This window comes from Lissotriton helveticus, chromosome 3_2 (assembly GCF_964261635.1).
Source record: "Lissotriton helveticus chromosome 3_2, aLisHel1.1, whole genome shotgun sequence".
Taxonomy (NCBI): domain Eukaryota; kingdom Metazoa; phylum Chordata; class Amphibia; order Caudata; family Salamandridae; genus Lissotriton; species Lissotriton helveticus.
In genome coordinates, this window is record NC_136062.1 from 469727789 (window position 1) to 469746972 (window position 19184).

The following is a 19184-nucleotide window of genomic DNA, read 5'->3' on the forward strand; positions in this document are numbered from 1 at the left end:
GTGAAGGGAATAACGGATAATATTGATATCGATTCAGACACAGACTGAGTGATTGCCTATGTAAGGGCAAAAGGAGGGTCTGAGGTTCTGTGAATTCTGAACCCTTGGGTTCCATTTTGTGCATGGTAGCCATTTTGTGGTTGCCCTCACATAGGCCTATGACTGTGGCTGAACAAGTCTTTCAAGGACATGTACACCTTAGCTCGAATTCGTGCTGACTCTTGTTTGACCTGAGTGAACTGACCCTGTTGCCTGAAGCTGACCTTGTTAAACCAGTTCCTGCCCTTTAGCTGATCAATAATGAGGATCAAAGCACAGGACATTGTAGAGTTTGGTATGCACACACACACCCCTTAGCCTGCTTCTTATCTGTTTCTGTTCCTTCTTTTATGGTCTGTTTATGATATGGGTTGTGGTCCTTTTATTATGGGTTTGTCCGGCTTGTGTAAGAAGGAATGTTAGGCATTTTGCATGCTTGCAAAAGCTAGGACTGCCCCTTACTTGTATGCTTAAGTTTGCATATAAAAGGCCTCTGTTTTCTGTATTCCTCAGACTACCTCATTCAGTTGCTACGGCTTCTGTGTGACGTGGCCTCACTTATTAAATTTAATAAAGATGTCTTTTCATATTTTCAGCTTCTGTGCCAAGTTCTTTTTTTATTAGTAAGTATTCCCTGAGAATGAAGATTTCAGTTCTTCAGGCCCTGCCCCCGCAAATGATACTCATAGCATGCATTTTGGTATCCAGGGCCCTGCCTCCGCGAATGATACTCGTAGCATGCACGTTGGTACCCAGAGCCCAGCCTCTGCGTATGATACTCTTAGCACGCATGTTGGTACCCCGAGCCCTGCCTCCGCGAATGATACTCTTAGCATGCACGTTGGTACCCAGAGCCCTGCCTCTGCAAATGATACCCGTAGCATGCACGTTGGTACCCAGGGCCCTGCCTCCACAAATGATACTCATAGCATGCACGTTGGTACCCAGAGCCCTGCCTCCGCAAATGATTCTCGTAGCATGCACGTTGGTACCCAGAGCCCTGCCTCCGCGAATGATACTCGTAGCATGCACGTTGGTGCCCAGAGCCCAGCCTCTGCGAATGATACTCTTAGCATGCACGTTGGTACCCAGAGCCCTGCCTCGGCGAATGATACTCGTAGCATGCACGTTGGTATCCAGAGCCCTGCCTCCGCCAATGATACTCTGAGCATGCACGTTGGTACACAGAGCCCTGCCTCCGCGAATGATACTCTTAGCATGCACGTTGGTACCCAGAGCCCTGCCTCTGCAAATTATACCCATAGCATGCACGTTGGTACCCAGAGCCCTGCCTCTGCAAATGATACTTGTAGCATGCACATTGGTACCCTGGGCCCTGCCTCCACAAATGATACTCATAGCATGCACATTGTACCCCGGGCCCTACCTCCGCAAATGATACTCGTAGCATGCAGTTGGTACCCAGAGCCCTACCTCCACAAATATACTCATAGCATGCAGTTGGTACCCAGAAGCCTGCCTCCGCGAATGATACTCGTAGCATGCACGTTGGTACCCAGAACCCTGCCTCCGCGAATGATACTCGTAGCATGCACATTGGTACCCAGAACCCTGCCTCCGCGAATGATACTCGTAGCATGCACATTGGTACCCAGAACCCTGCCTCCGCGAATGATACTCGTAGCATGCACATTGGTACCCTGGGCCCTGCCTCCGCGGATGATACTCGTAGCATGCACATTGGTACCCCGGGCCCTGCCTCCACGAATGATACTCGTAGCATGCACATTGGTACCCTGGGCCCTGCGTCCGCGAATGATACTCGTAGCATGCACATTGGTACCCTGGGCCCTGCCTCCGCGAATGATACTTGTAGCATGCAAATTGGTACCCTGGGCCCTGCCTCTACAAATGATACTCGTAGCATGCAGTTGGTACCCAGAGCCCTGCCTCCACAAAAGATACTCATAGCATGCACGTTGGTACCCAGAACCCTGCCTCCGCGAATGATACTCATAGCATTCACGTTGGTACCCTGGGCCCTGCCTCCGCGAATGATACTTGTAGCATGCACATTGGTACCCAGAACCCTGCCTCCACGAATGATACTCGTAACATGCACATTGGTACCCTGGGCCCTGCCTCCGCGAATGATACTCGTAGCATGCACATTGGTACCCTGGGCCCTGCCTCTGCGAATTATACTCATAGCATGCACATTGGTACCCTGGGCCCTGCCTCCGCGAATGATACTCATAGCATGCACATTGGTACCCTGGGCCCTGCCTCTACAAATGATACTCGTAGCATGCACATTGGTACCCTGGGCTCTGCCTCCGCGAATGATACTCATAGCATGCACGTTGGTACCCTGGGCCCTGCCTCTACAAATGATACTCATAGCATGCACGTTGGTACCCTGGGCCCTGCCTCTACAAATGATACTCATAGCATGCACGTTGGTACCCTGGGCCCTGCCTCTACAAATGATACTCATAGCATGCACGTTGGTACCCTGGGCATGGAGAGATTGAGAATTGAGCAAATAGATGGGGACAACAGTTTAGAGAATAACAAAGACATTTTGCCTGGAATAATGTCCAGAGGGGAACCTGATTTAACTGTAGTCAGCAGTGTCTCCATGTTAACAACTGTGAGGGGGGACATTTTCAAACAGATGCACCTCAGTCGAGAATAGGGAACAGCAGGAGGTAGTGTCATTCAAGGTGTTTCTGACTTTAGTGATTGTATGATAAATCAGCTCAATTTTCTGTACAAAATGGATAGCTATTGTATCACATAGTTCTTGAGTTGGAGCAGCTTCCTTGTTGCAGGCCTTTGGGTTCTGAAAGGAATTAAGAATTTGATCAAGTACTTTGGGGGCACTCCCTGCCTGATTGAGTCGCATCACAATATGCACTCTGCGTGTGTCTATTACGTTCTTTTGGTATTGAGCCAGAGAGGTCTTATGCCTCTCTTTTTCCTGTGCATCATGGGAGTGGCGGCAACGCCTTTCCAGATTTTTACAAAGACATTTTTCCTTTCTTAGGTCTCGAGAGAACCACGCTGCATGTGGGCGTCTGGCCAAGTTAGGATATTGTTTCAATGAGGCCAGCTGATATAAGGTTGTTTTTACTATAGTTATAGCTGGTCAAGCATTCCTCCACATTCTCTGATTCCAGATTAATGGTTGCCGGGAATGCATACAGAAAGTGATCGGGTGTTATTTTACACCACTGTCTACGGAGACCATAGGAGGCAGTGGGAGGGGCATAGTGTGCCCCGGGACCTCTACTCTGGAAGTCAATTAAAGAGTGGTCTGTCCATGTAAGTGGAAAAGGGGCTTCGCAAAAGACGCGTGGAGAGTTGGTCAGCATAAGATCTAGCGTGTGTCCTGCTAGATGTGTAGGACCCACCTTGATCTTTACAAGTTCTAAAGTGGCTCAGTCAGCAAGAAGCGTGGGGGCATCCTGATTAAGAGTGCTCTCACTATGTACATTAAAGTCCCCTATGAGCAGGAAATGTTTAGTGGAAAAAATATGAGGGGCAATATGTTCCATCAGTAGGAGCGAGAAATCTAGAAGGGGACCTGGGGGCGAGTATACAAGGGCGCCTTTCCAGCTATAATAAATGAAATACCAGTATTTGTAAAGCACACAGCTACCTCCGAAGTGGTGTCCCGGCGCTGGGAGCCCTCGGGAAGATTAAGCGAGCTATTGCCCAGAGTCACATGGTGATGGGCTGACCTGCCGCCTGCACCGGGGATAGAACCGTGTACCCCGTAGTCCAAAATCATGCTCCCTGGCCGCTGTTCCACACCTCTTCTAAAAAACGGAATTTCCATTTTATCATTACAGCATTGCTCGAGTGCCGATACTTTAATAATGTCTTTATGGATGATGGCTATACCTCCACCAACCTTAGAATGTCTATCCAGCCTTAGGATACGAAAGCCATGAGGGAGCGCCACTCAATAGCGGGGTTGGAGCTAGGTTTGAGCCAGGTTTCAGTCAGAAATCCGATGTTGAGAGTCTTAGAAGATAGTAGATCTCAAATTTCAACAGCATGCTTGGGCCGGGACCTAAGATTGCTCATAAAGACATTCCACACTACAGCAGATTTGTTGGTTGGACTGTCTGAGGAAGTCTGGAGTTGATTAACTAAATTGAAATTGTGCTTTCCATTACCTGGGTCAGCATGCAGTGGCCCCATGTGCTTCTGCTTCAGCTCCAGGCTTTGGAATTGCCAAAAAGTATACATGAAGGGTCCTTCCATGTCATGGAAGGCCCCAAGAGTGTCATAGTGGTGGTTAATACATTCGGCTGAGCTTGCTCGTCTGATATCCAAGAGTTTGCGGCTCATATAGGAATATTTCTGCCTAAGTCCTAAGTCGGGCGAGATGGATGCATAGGTCCTAGCTCCTGGCGACGGCTGGGCGCGTACGAGCGCAGACGGGCTTACCCTTGGCGCACCAGTGCCATGCCTGCTGCGCTCTTCCACTGCGCGTCATGGCAGGCATGGTCTTAATACCCTCGCCGCGGTGCGAGGGGGCCTGGGCTGGGCGTGGCGCTCAGGGAGCTCCCGGCCGCCATGAGTGACAGTAGGCAGGTGCTAATGACGGCCGGCAGTCGTCTGAACTCCGTCCACCGATTAATTCTCCCGCACTAGCGGGGAATTAATCGCGCGTGGGTGGATCGGCAACATTACTGTGACTCATGATGACCGGGAGCCGTCCTGAGCATGGAAGGAGTTAAATAGTTGAGGGTAGCAGCTGGACGGCTAACCTTGTGACTCAGCCCGAGTCATTTTCTGCTCTCCCTATCTCTGTTCCTTCTCCTTTTCCGTAAACTTTCTTCTCTTCCTCGGATGTCACAATCACAAACACCATACTTCTCCACAATGACAACTGGTTCATGTGCCACCCAAGTATCACCTTGGCACTCCACCCCTTGGCACGACCCCTATATAATTATGTAACTCTAACAAACCGAGAGACCAACTTTATACACCAGTCTAGTGAGAAGAGATGGCCTCCACACTTCAGATATGTGCGCGCCTACAAATATTTGAAACCACTACTTTCATTTTCATTTTCTGACCTTGGACCACACTCACCATGTGCTAGCTCGGATCCTATCAAATTCCAACTAGAAACCACGGCTAATAACACACTGAAAGTTTTCTCTATCAACACCAAGGGTATCAATGACCCTGTAAAATGCAGGAAAGTCCTAGATTACTGCGCTAAACTCAAAGCTGAGAGACTACGGGGCATATTATCAAGGACGGCATTAAAATTATCGGCGGTTTAGTAGCAGAAAACTGCCGCTAATGCGGCAATAATGGGCTTGATAATATGCCCTGGAGAATTCCAATAGAAGTGCATGTTCACACCTGAGCATGGACTTCTATCGGAATTCTCTATGGTATATTATCAAGCCCATTATCGCCGCTTTAGTGGCAGTTTTCTGCCGCTAAACCAGCGATAATTTCTAACGCCGTTCTTGATAATATGCCCCTAAATTGGGGCACAAAAAATGCAACTTCCTTGATATCAAGGTATTCAGTGTATCTCCGCCACTCCTGCCAATAAGTAGCACAAGCATTGGCGAAGTCAATAAGCCTCGTCAATGCCCGAGCTATTTTCCTTGTCATTCTGAATCTTTTTTAGAAATGCTGTCTAGCAGCACATCTGCTGTTCATCATGGCTAAAAATCCCCAAAAAGTGCTATGATGCGACCAGCACAGTCCACGTCATATTGCTTTTTTGTATGGTAGGAGGGGTGGGACAATGAACTCAGCATGGGGGCGAAAAAGACTTGGCATCAGCTCAACATCCAGTGATTCTGGGCAAATCACTTACTCTTCCCCCTGCCTACAACAATAGATGTGTTATTGTGTCATGTAACTGGTGAGCATGTAAAGTGGTCCAATATCTTTGGATCGTGTCCGAGCTACGAACACTTCCAAGCCAAAAAAAAACAAAAAAGAGAGCTTCAGTGACAAGGCAGGTAGTGTGGGACGGATGAAGCAGAGAAGCAGGAGGGGACGGGGAGACGGGTGAGCAACAGCAGGAGAGGCAGTGGCGGTATGTGTAGGTAACCGTGGTGGGCCGGGGCAGGGTGGGGGGAGTCAACAGACAACACAATAGGTAAAATTAAATAAATAAGTGAAACCGATTCCGCCATTTGTCGACTCCCCCCCAGCCACTCGCCCCACTGTGCTTATCTACACCGGCCGCCACTGGAGAGAGGACGGGTGGAAGCAGTATTGAAGGGGGAAAAAAATAATCAAGCCCTTTAAGTGTTTGTCTGAAGTCACATCTTGAAAGCAGGGCTAAAACATATATATGCTAAATACATTTTCTTCATTTTCTATACAAAAATGACACTCCATTTCCCAGATGGGGTTTACGTTTGTTATGTTATGTTATGTTAGATATTTTATATAGCGCTACAGCTACCCCAGCAAGGGGGTGTTCCGGCGCTTAGCCAAAAGTATACATAACCACTGCTCAGATGAACCACTTGCAACCTAATCCCTAGGAAACAGATAGATGTTCAAACGAACAATACAGACGGTTTCTATAGATTGAAGTACTTTTATCTGAATGCTATGTTTTTGGTTGCAAGTTAGTAATTCAAATCTGTATTGAACTACTAAAAGGCATAAATGTTCAAGGTCATGCAAGCTTTTTCAAAGAATACTTTTAAAAAGAGCAGCCAAAGTGGCAACTGAATTGGCAGTGAAGGGGACTCTTTTGCTAATTGGCGTCTTTGAATCTAATGCAGCGGTCGAAGTGTAATAAAAAAGTATGGCTATGTATTGCTGTGCTCAAAGAGACCAGGACGAGTGAGCATGGGGGGAGAGTCAAAGTCGTGCCTAATAAAAAAAAAATATATACTTTTTTCAGTCTTTCATCTTCAGGTAACTACATACAAAAGAAATCACAGATTAAATGAAAAAATAAAAGCTATTTAATTTACTCCTTTGCCTCATTGTACATGCAGTACATCATTTGCGCTCCCCTCAGTTTTGACTGTAGTGTTATATCAAAGTTTGATGTAACACTACAGTCAACAGTGAGGGGAGCGCAAACTGTGGATTGCATGTACCATGATGCAAAGGATCAAACATTTCTGGGATGTGATACAGTGCCAGGCCACACCCTTTCCCTGCCCAAACTAATTTTCATGACCTCCTCTACCATTTATCTCACATTCCAAATGTTCCTTTTTGTAAATATTGCTGTTAGAAATGGGATTTCCGGTTGGCTGAGGCTTGCGCCAAAGTCAGGCAGAAACCACCATTCTATGTCAGAGCAAGGAAGTCACCCGCCAAGATAACCCCTGCTCACCCCCTTGGTAGCTTGGCACGAGCAGTCAGGCTTATCTCGGAGGCGATGTGTAAAGCGTTTGCGCGCGCACCCAGCAACAACACCCAAGGCCCACCACAAAGGATAATTCCACACAAGGTTCTATATAAAAATAGCCTTTGTATTATACCAAACACATGAGATAATAAATACACACTTTACAATGTGCCATAGGCACGGGCACGGGCAGAATTTACAGGGGATTATGGACATGGGACAGGGCCACGTGGGCCACCGTCAGGAATAGGCACTTTTAGAACTAGTACTTGGTAGAATTAGCACTTAGAACATAGAACATATAATAACTGTAGCACCAAATAGCAAATGTAGCGCACAACCAGTAACCACTTGGAAAAGGTAAGTACCACCTACACAATCCTAAATACCTTAGGAAAATATCACGCAGGGAATCATGAACTCGCTAGCATAACCTTATACTTGCGCAAAGATCATATAGGGCCAAAAACATGTAGATTGTCCCCAGGCCACTTTGGCTGCAACGCCCTGTGTCCAGCAAGGTCAGGGCAGGCTGCGCAGGCAGCCAAAGGAAGATTCACAAAGCCTAAACGAAGCAGTTGCCCACAAAGTGCTGGGCAACTGATGGACTGAGCCTGGCACCAGCGCGCCTCCTGGCTCTCCTGTGAGGCTCTGAACAAGTAATGGTGCCCAATAACACGTGGGAGCCTGGGAGCCTCGTGGGCTCTGCGACCAAACAACTGGGCCCCCTTTGAGCCTCAAAGGCTCTGATCAATTAAATGCCCCTGAAACTGGTGGAGCCACTTGGGCTCGAACAACAATGCCTGTCGTTGGAGTCCCCCTTCTGGGGACTCGGAATCACTGTGCCCTTCTGTTGGTGCCTCGCGGGCTCGAAATAATAATGCCTGAGGCACACGTGGGAGCGGCCCGCTGCCAGCCGGGGCCGTCCTACCTTCCAAAATGCCCCCACTCTCGTTGGAGTCCCGCTCTGGGGACTCAAGAAGACAATGGCCCCTGGGAGCCTCGCAGGCTCTAAGTAAACTAATGCCCCCAGAGCCCTCGTGGGCTCTGAACAAGAATGTCCTCAGCGCTGGGGGAGCGGCCCGCTGTCAGCCGGGGCCGCTCTACCTCAATGAAACTGTCCCCCAAACCAGTGGAGCCCCTCAGGCTTTCAACCCAGCATCGGCCAGAGGGGAGGGGCGGGCATCGGCAATGTGCCCTGACGCCCCCCCTTCACAACACGGACCAGGGACACGACTCACCGGTTTTGCGGGACTCCTCTGGAGGATCCTCCTGATGGGTCCCTTCCCTGCTGGCAGCCGCACGAGGCTGGGAGGCTGCGAGGGCAGGCACCAGCAACGTGCCTCAAACCCCACCTCCGCTTCTCCCTCCCGGCTCCTCCGGTCGCGCTGGCTCTGTTCCTGGGGCGGGGACGTCCTGGGAGGCGGAGTGAGCTCCCGTCCTCCCTCGGCACCAAGGACGCCTCTCCTCACCTCCTTGCACCGGAGCACGGGGTGGGCTCCCGTCGACTTCCGGTTTCGTGCCAAAGTACTTCCGGGTCGCCGCGGGCAGCGCGGCGGCCCTCAGAGCACACTCTTCGGCGGCACAACATGGGGTAGGCTCCCGTTACGGTTAAATACTAAAAACGGGGTTGGCACCCGTACAACTAAATAAATAAAACGGGGCTTGGAGCAAAGTAACAGAGAGCGCTCCCAAGCACTAGTGGGGACCAAAACGGCAGATGAGCGGGGAGGGCACCCGCACCGTAACTTAGCACAAGAGGGGAATCCTCCCACCCACTGGGGGATCCCTGAGGGTAAGGATCACCGCTCCATCAGCGCGAATGCCCTATTTCCAGCAGGGGGAGGCCAGCGCTTCCCAGGGGCTGGCAGGCAGGAATCCAAAAGTCCAGGCAAAGTCCTGTAGGAAGGTGTGCAGGGGGGCAAAGGCTGGGCCCAGGATCCAGCTCACAGGGCCCTCCAGGAAGGAGGCAGTCCCCAGTGGCGGTATCCTCCTGGTGCCCAGCAGCAGCAGGCCCCCCTCTTCAGGTCAGGAACAAGAGAACCTTTTACATGGGGTCACAGCCCCTTCTTATACCAAGAAATCCTTTGTCTACTCTGTGTAAACCGGTTACTATGAAGCTTCAAGTGATTAAGGGCCAGATGTAGGTAAATACTATTTACCTATTCTTAAATACCGAATCATACCGATTTGATATTTAAGAATAAGTACATAGTATGTAGGTAATTTTTCGGTAAATTTGACTGAATCTGTAAAATTCGGTATTTACCGAATCGGTATTTACCGATTCGGTAATTGACATTCATTCCTATGGGCCTGGAGGCCCATAGGAATGCATGTCAATTACCGAATCGGTAAATATCGATTCAGTAAAAGGGGGAAAACATTGAAGGGTGGCAGGATGTCACTTTGACACCCTGTTGCACCCCTCAATTGTGTATGGGTGCACATGTTGCAGACATACATGCCGGCATGTATGTCTGCAACATGGCACTGTTGGAAAAGCAAAAAAAAATGATTTTTCAAAGGTTTTCATTATTTACCAACAACTTGTAGTTGGTGGTAAATAACGAATCCTTAACTGAGGAATGCACTAACTTGAGTGCTCCCTACATTCTGGATTCGGTAATTTACGAATTCTGTTAAGAATTCGGTATTTTGCCGAATCCTTAAATTACCAATTCGGTAAAATACCGAATCCTAAAAAAAGGCCACCTACATCTAAAAAGCCCAATACCGGTCGGTAACGCCCGAATTTCAGTAATTTCGGCCGTTATCGACCGGTATTGGTCGTCCTTCATCTGGCCCTAAGTCTGTTAACCCCGAGGTAGTGCACGTGACGTCCGCTGAACGTGCGCAGCATTAAAGGGGTTAAAGGCCATACCGGCTTCCAAGCAGCCTTTATATTTGCTGATTAACCATTTGAGAACATTTACATTTCTTTCAGGTGAGCAGCCACCCTGGCAGGAAAGCTTGTTTAGCTGTCTGCCCCTCCCGCGGTTTCAAAGCACAGGAGACACCCTACCTCACTCTTCTGCTTATGCATTTCAACTCTTGGATTTTACCGTACCAAGACGGTTGTCTTTTCTCAAAAAGTAAAGGAACTTGTTTACCTAAATTAGAAAAGTAGGGGCACATCGTGCCCATCCGACCCCGCCCAGCAAGGATGAGTGAGGAAATAGATAAAGTAATGAAGGAATAGGTGCATGGGTGTGTCAGTGAATGGCTAGAGAGATAAAGGCATAATGCATGTATGGCATAAGAATCATCCGGTGTGTGGCCCAGACGCAGACCTGGCTTGGCTGAGATATCAGGATGCCTCACCCAGTTCATAACAGGTTGCAGGGGTGTTTGGCTGGGATGCAGGGTCCTACAGCAGGATGCAGGGTTGTACAGCTGGGATGCAGGGTTGTATAGCAGGATGCAGGGTAGTGCAGCTGGGATGCAGGGTTATATAGCAGGATGCAGGGTTGTATGCTGGGAAGCCTAAAGCAGGATGTAGGGTAGTACGGCTGGGATGCAGGAATGGCTGGGGTCTCAGGATAGTCTAACAACACTACATGTAAGGGGTGTACGGATACTAAACAGCCAACACACCCATTAAGATACTGTTTTTAACCCTGTCAGAAGTTAAGAATAACGTTTTTTCCCTAGGTAGTTTTAATTATTGTTTTTGTGTTGGTAGGATCCCAATGGGGTTAGAGGGTGTGAAATAAGCCCCTCAATTATGTTTGAGAAAATACAATTTTTTCGCTCTATCAAATGACGTTGGTCTGTGTCTTGATGTAAATGCGGCCCTCTGAAGAAGCATGACACTATTTAGTGTGTGAGGGCAGTATTAAAAAACATTTGGTTTTTCCAAAACGTTAAAGAAGCTGCACCCAAGGACCGATTGGTACAATTGAATTTCCCCTTTCCTTGTTTCTTTGTGTGTGTGGGGGGTATCAGGATGCCTCACCCAGTTCAAAACAGGTTGCAGGGTTGTCTGGCTGGGTTGCTGGGTTCTATAGCAGAATGCAGGGTTGTACGACTGGGATGCAGGGTTGTATAGCAGGATGCAGGATTGGAGGGCTGGGATGCAGGGTTCCATAGCAGGATGCAGGGTTGTACGACTGGGATGCAGGGTTGTATAGCAGGATGCAGGATTGGAGGGCTGGGATGCAGGGTTCCATAGCAGGATGCAGGGTTGTACGGCTGGGATGCAGGGTTGTATAGCAGGATGCAGGATTGGAGGGCTGGGATGCAGGGTTCCATAGCAGGATGCAGGGTTGTACCGCTGGGATGCTGGGTTGTATAGCAGGATGCAGGGTTGTCTGGCTGGGATGCAGGGTTGTATAGCAGGATGCAGGATTGGAGGGCTGGGATGCAGGGTTCCATAGCAGGATGCAGGGTTGTACAACTGGGATGCAGGGTTGTATAGCAGGATGCAGGATTGGAGGGCTGGGATGCAGGGTTCTATAGCAGGATGCAGGGTTGTACCGCTGGGATTCTGGGTTGTATAGCAGGATGCAGGGTTGTCTGGCTGGGATGCAGGGTTGTATAGCAGGATTCAGGATTGGAGGGCTGGGATGCAGGGTTCCATAGCAGGATGCAGGGTTGTATGACTGGGATGCAGGGTTGTATAGCAGGATGCAGGATTGGAGGGCTGGGATGCAGGGTTATATAGCAGGATGCAGGGTTGTCTGGCTGGGATGCAGGGTTGTATAGCAGGATGCAGGATTGGAGGGCTGGGATGCAGGGTTCCATAGCAGGATGCAGGCTTGTACGACTGGGATGCAGGGTTGTATAGCAGGATGCAGGATTGGAGGGTTGGGATGCAGGGTTCCATAGCAGGATGCAGGGTTGTACCGCTGGGATGCTGGGTTGTATAGCAGGATGCAGGGTTGTCTGGCTGGGATGCAGGGTTCTATAGCCGGATGCAGGGATGTATGGCTGGGATGCCAGGCTCTAGAACAGCATGTAGGACTGTACAGCTTGGATGCAGGGTTATATGGCAGCATGCAGGGTTGTACAGCTGGGATGTAGGGAGCTATAGCTGGATGCAGTTTTGTATGGCTGGAATGTAGGGTGTTCTACAGCAGGAGGCAGGGTTGTACAGCTGGGGTGCAGGGTTGTATAGCAGGACGCATGGTAGTACGGCTGGGATGATGGTTTGTATAGCAGGATGCATGGTTGTAGGGCTGTGATGCAGGGTTGTATTGCAGGATGCAAGGCTGTACGGTTGGAATGCAGGGTTCTAGCAGGATGCAGGGTTGTACGGCATCATGCAGGGTTGTACGGCTGCAATGCAGGGCTCTATCGCCAGATGCAGGGTTGTATGGCTGGAATGCACGGATCTATAGCAGGATGCAGGGTTGTATGGCTTGGATGCAGGGTTCAATGGCAGGATGCAGTGTTGTAAGGCTGGGATGCAGGGTTGTATAGCAGGATGCAGAGTGGTATGGCTGGAATTCAGGGTTCTAAAGCTGGATGCAGTGTTCCATGGTTGTGATGCTGCGTTATACCTTTAATTTGTAAGGTGCATCTTGCTGTTGCTAATGTAAAACCAAAGTGTTCCCTGCATTACCTTACAGCAGTGGTACTCAAAGTATGGCCCGGTGGCTGATTGTAGTCCTCTTGACCCTTACATGCCCTCCCCTCCCCCCCACTAGTGAACAGCAGCACGGGCTGCTGTCTACTTGCTGGGCACTAATATTCTGAATTTTTTTAAAGAAACAGGCAAGCATTTGTTTGCAGGTGAACTGAAGATATGAATTAACTAAGGTGGTGTCCTGCACCACTTAACTTTAGAAATACTTTATTTTTAAAGGTATTTTACAAGAAATATTTGAAAATAGCTTTATGTTGCTTCAAATTCGAAAAAGTGCATTGAGAGGTTTTTTTTTAAATGATAGTTTGGGAACATGAATTTAGAAACACTCATGCTTCCCTTCCCTACCCTACCCTGAAAACAATGCCACTAGTGAACTAAGAGGCAAGTCAGTTGTCATGCGCCCCCTCTAGGTGGCCTAGGTTGTTGAAATACATGGATAACATTATAATCAAACACAGGAGAAGGTTTTGTGCAGTACACATTCTGAACTCATGTATTTTTTTGAGGTTCACTTATATACCATGATGATGAAAAGGAGACAAAGTGAAAAAGAATTGCCTAGCATCACATGGTTTGGTCAAAGGGAAAGCTGGGATAGACACCGGATTTCCTAGTTTTTCATTGTGCAACTCAGCCACTCGATGGACATGCTTTGCTTCCCCTACGACTACCTTACACAATCTCTGACCCACCCGGACCACCTAAGCAAACCCATATTTCGTAAACTCTGGCCTTACAGCTTTACTGCCCTTTATGGGAAGGTTTGTGTACCCTAATAGCAGAGGGAGGGGACATCACACCCACAGGCAGTAGCGGCTTCTCAAGGGAGTGCTGCAGGGCGGTGAGGCGGGGGTTAGTAAACTCTGGCAATGGGCTGAATGGAGGTAAGCAAATAAATAAATAAATAAATAAAACAAATTAAATTGCGCGTGCTGCATCGCCATTTGACGTTGCAGCGCGCCCAATGTAATTAGTTTTATTTATTTATTTATATTGATTTACGTTTTCTGAGGAGGAGGGTTCTGTTTCCTCCTCTTCTGTTCGCTTAGACTTGTTCTATGATGAAATATCTTAGTAAAGAACTATTTGAGAGATGATGCCACTTTGAGGAATATCATAGGACATCCATTTTGCAGAGAGGTGGGCCAGGCCACGGCCCTTTATACATCTCTCTGCATCGCAGCTCTGTGGCGCTTACTGAAGGTACCCGGTTGGCTAGATGGACCCCAGGGACTGTCAGGATTCAAGGGGACTTAATCTCCCAACTTAAAACGGCCAAAGGGTGTGTTTGCACACATGTCACCTTAGGTCTCCCCCTCCCTTCACCATTGTGCAAATGTGCCCCGTAGCGCATTTTAAGAGGTAGTTTTAATCCCCCTGCCCTATTATGTACTAGGGCCTTACAAAGGAGGTCATGCTAATCATAGGGGTACCCCAACGCATAGTGTTCCCTAGTGTATGTAGGTGTTTTCACTGTATTCTAAGTGTCTTTTAGCATAGCACTGGCTCTAGGCCTGGTTAGTCAGAGTCAGTTACTACCTGTAGAGAAGTGGAGAAGTGTGGCTCAATGGTTAGAGCGGCAGACCCTGATGCAGAGGTCTGGCCCGGGACCAGGGTTCAATTCCCGCCTCGGCGGGTCTCGGCGGATCTTGGGCTCATAATTCCCCCGGACCTGATTTCTCGCCTCGGTGCCTACTCTAAGCATGGGTCCCACGCTGCAACTCTGGGCAATAGCTTGCTTAGTCTCCACAACGGCCCCCTACAGCGCTGGGGATGCCCAGGAGTGGACATTTCATGGGGAAAAAACAGGAAGGGTTCCCTAGTGGTATGAGTACAGCGCCAGGACACTCCGTAGTATCAGTGCGCTTTACAAATACGTCTACATTTACATTTACCTGTACCCGTCTGACAAAGGTTGTGGGAACAGGATGATTTTGAAACAAGGTCTCTTTCTGCTCCTCTGTTGGTTCTTTCTCCACAGGTCTTGCTTCTTCCTGCACTTTTCTTCCTCTTTGTGGACTTCTGTTGCTTCTTTCTTCATTTCTTTTGCTTCTTTCTATGCGTTTTTTCTTCTTTCTTCACATGTCCTACCTCTGTAGGCATAGTTAGAAACTAGCATTTGAAAAACCTTTGAAATTCACTGAAAAAACCATAGGTTTCAGGCACATTATAGTTAGAAATTAGCATTTAAAAAACATTAGAAATTCACTGAAAAAACCATAGGTTTAAGGGACGTTATAGTTAATTGGACATTTCACTCATACAAAACCAGAGAAATTCCCCCATTATAGTTAGTCCAGCTAACTATAACTTGCACCCCCTCAATGCACTGCTGATGAGATCAAATATTACATCACTCATGACATGGTCAGTGACATCACTCATGGCATCATTGATGACATCTTAAAGGGCACAGAGGTCGAGGCACACTTAAGTGGTCACCTGTACACGTCGAGAGCAGAAGGTCTGAGACACAGAAGCTAAGGCACACTTAAGTGGTCACCTGTAATTGTAATTGTAATTGTAATTGTAAAAATATTTATTGAGCGCGGTTGCTGCCCGCAGGCGTCCAAGCGCTGGGTTGAAGGGAAAGTGGCTGAAAGGAGCTAAGGTACATAGGATTGAGCAAATAGCAGTGTCTTTAGATTTTTCCGGAATGCAAGTAGGTCTGGGTTGGAGCGGAGTGAGATGGGAAGAGCATTCCAGAGCCTGGCGGTGTTCAAGGAGAACAGCCTACCTCCAGACCTGGCTCGCTTCACTCTGGGAACAACAGCGAGGAACGCCTCCGTCGACCGAAGATTTCTCTTAGGGTGGTAGGGGGTGACCAGGCCGATGTTTATGGCAGGGCCTGTTTTCCAAAAAGCGCGGTGCGCCAAGCATAGTGCCTTAAAGGCCACTCTCTGCCTCACTGGCAGCCAGTGGAGACTTTTCAGAGCAGGTCTGGCCGACTGGATGCGCGGAATTTTCAGCAGGGTGCGTGCTGCGCAATTTTGAACAATTTGCAATTTCCTGAGGGTCATCTCCGGGGCCCCTAGGTATAGAGCATTGTTTGAGTCCAGGCGGGATTGGATCAGACCTTGTACTGCCACCTTTTTGGCCTCTAGGGGAAGTAACGGGAGCACTTTCCTCAGAACTCTAAGTAGGCCAAAACAGGTGGCGGACAGTTTTTTGGCCTGGGTGGAAAAGGAAAGTTTGTTGTCTAGCCATACTCCCAGGCTTTTAACACTTTCCTTGTGAGTGGGGGGGGAACCCAGAGCACTGGGCCACAAGGAGGTGAAAGACGCAGGGGAGGTTGGGCCTAGGAGCATGAGCTCCGTCTTATCTCCGTTTAGTTTAAGGGAGGAGTTGGTCATCCATCCCTTAACGTCCTCTAGGCAATTTAGCAGGTCTGCTGGGGGGTGAGTGTTGTTCTCCGTGGCCAGCGAGACCACAAGCTGGGTGTCGTCAGCATATGACACAATTTTAATGCCATATGGTTCGACAACACCCGCCAGCGGCCTCATGTACACGTTGAACAGTACAGGGCTCAGAGAGGAGCCCTGTGGCACTCCGCAGCACAAGGGTTTCCTGGAGGACACTGTCTTTCCGTCGAAGATCTGAAACGACCTCCCAGACAGAAAGGTGTCAAACCACCTTAAAGCGTCACCTGAAACTCCGATGTTATAGAGACGGTCTAGCAAGGTGGTATAGCTGACCGTATCGAAGGCGGCACTTAGGTCAAGGAGGATCACTGCCACTGATCCTCCCTGGTCCAGTATCCTTCTAGTTTCTTCGGTGACTGCTAGTAAGGCGGTTTCCGTGCCGTGCTTCGGTCTGAAGCCAGTCTGGGATGTATGTAGTAGAGAGTGGTCCTCCAGGAACTGGACCAGCTGCGCATTTATGTGCTTCTCTAACACCTTGCTCGCCCAGGGGAGAAGTGAGATGGGGCGATAGCTGGAATAGTCGTCTGGGTCTAGGCTGGGTTTCTTTAACAGTGCCCGTACCATGGCCTGTTTCCAAGCCATGGGAACTGAGCAAGCGGATATGGATGTGTTGAGGAGATCCAGGATTGTAGGCAGGGTGATTTTGCTAGCCTGCATCAGGATCTCTGGAGGGGCAGGATCACAGGGGGAGCCCGACTTGACTTGTCGTGCCACCTTGCTTAAGGTGTCAAGGTCCAGGGGGTGGAAGTGCTCGAGGGAGGGCTGGTCTGGGTGGGGAGGTGGCCTCGGGGGGAGTGAGTTACTCGAGTCCAGGGATGTGGCTGCAATTGGGAATGTGGAGTAGATATTTTGAACTTTGTCGTGAAAGAAATCCGCGAGCTCGTTGCATTGGTCCTGGGTTTTGTTGGGTGGGGGGACCGTATTGACATTGGAGCATTGTTTTATCATTTGGAAGATTTCTTTTGGCTTAGATTTTGCTTCTAGTATTTTCTCAGAGTAGTGGGTTGCCTGGGCTGATCCCTTCTTTGTAGGCTCTGATCGCCTCTTTGTAGGCAGCCTTCTTGTCTGGGAGGAAGTCTAAGCGCCAGGCTCTCTCTCGTTGTCTGCAAAGGCGTTTTAGTTGTCTTAGAGAGTCGGAGAACCAGGGGGCAGATTTCTGTAGTCTCTTCGAGGAGAACCTACGAAGCGGGAGGATCGCGTCTAGCGAGTGGGTGATCCAGCTCTCATAGTGGGCGTTTGCCACATTAGGGTCTGGGCAGGGTAACGGGCGGGAGGAATCTAAGTTGTGCATCCAGAGCTCCAACGGGAGTTTTGACCAGTTCCTCCTGATGGTGGTTTGGGGAGGTGGCTGGGGGGTCTTGTGTTTGACCCAGGTGAATGGAATCAAAAAATGGTCCGACCATGGGAGGGGGATGGGTTGATCCACAGTTAGATTCAGGCAGTTGCTGAATATAGGGTCAAGTAAATTGCCTTTTTCGTGGGTCGGGGCGGGGCGGTTGAGAGCAGAGGGTCTGAGGCACACTTAAGAGGTCACCTGTACATGTGAAGAGCAGAGTGAATGGGGCACAGAAGTAGAGGAATACTAATTTTAGAAAGAACACAGTAGTGAATGCATTTGCATAGCCTAAAACCCAGTAAACATACATAAATTTATACATTAAATGTTATGACATGTAAACAGTATTAATGAAAGCCAACCATGTTGTTTGTATACAAAATACTATTTATAGTTTATTTATATTATTTTCTTCATTTTTGTGTGGGATTTCTTTTATAAAAATACATATAAAGTACATAATTTATATTTCAAATGAGACAAGGTAAAGACAAATAAAGAACAACATAGAGAAACGAAAATAAGGGGTAGTCACAAATGACTAAGTTGTAAATAGGGCTAGTGGAGTAAGCAAAGCGGTGGATGGAGACTCTACGCGTGTTTCGGCTATTGCCTTCTTCAGGAGTCCGTCATTTGCAATAGGACAGAAGAAATACATAAAAGTGATGGTTAGAACAGTAGTTGTTAAAGGTTATATCGTGGTTTTGATCAGGATGCTTTTCGTCAGGAGGGCCAGTACAGTCATGCCCAGTTAATTGGTCGACATCGTATGGCAGTTTATTCTATGGATATATGTCTTGTATATTTCAAATGGGCGACGTATTCTTACGATGGCGATGAAGCAGTATTGAACAAATCTTATAGTATGGCTGCTATTGAATAATTTGTATAGTTGATGCACGACTTAAAAGGATTCTCTGGTAAACCTCTAGTACCGGGAAGCTGATAGACCTTGATAGTGTCTGTCGTAGTGCTATTAACCGGGGTTCTCAGCAGCGGCATGCGTCGCCCACGCCGAAAGGAGGACAGAATTAGAGGCCCATTACCCTTGGCAGTTTGAATGTTTGAGAAAAAATAGCGCATGGAAGAGTTTCCTCTGCGATACTCCTCCATTTCCCGTATAGTTCCCTTAGCTTGTGGATCTCCTTCCTCATCAGGATTGCAGTTGGTGACGTTCGTAGCATTACGGGTGTGATGCAACATTTGAATAAACGTGTTATTGAGATAGGATTGTCGGTGCTTCTGCTCATGATAAGGACGAGTATAGTAATGGTGCTCAAGAGGGACTGGAGAAGTGACAGTCAGCAAACTTCGAGCAGGAGTCACTCCCTCTACAACCCATGTTATCCTAGAAATGATGATGACAATGGAAGTGAGCCCTCCAATAAACACGACCTTTCTGTCACAAACCTTCGCAGCAGTTGATGTCTTCTCCATAGGCATCTTAATCTCGACGTTGAA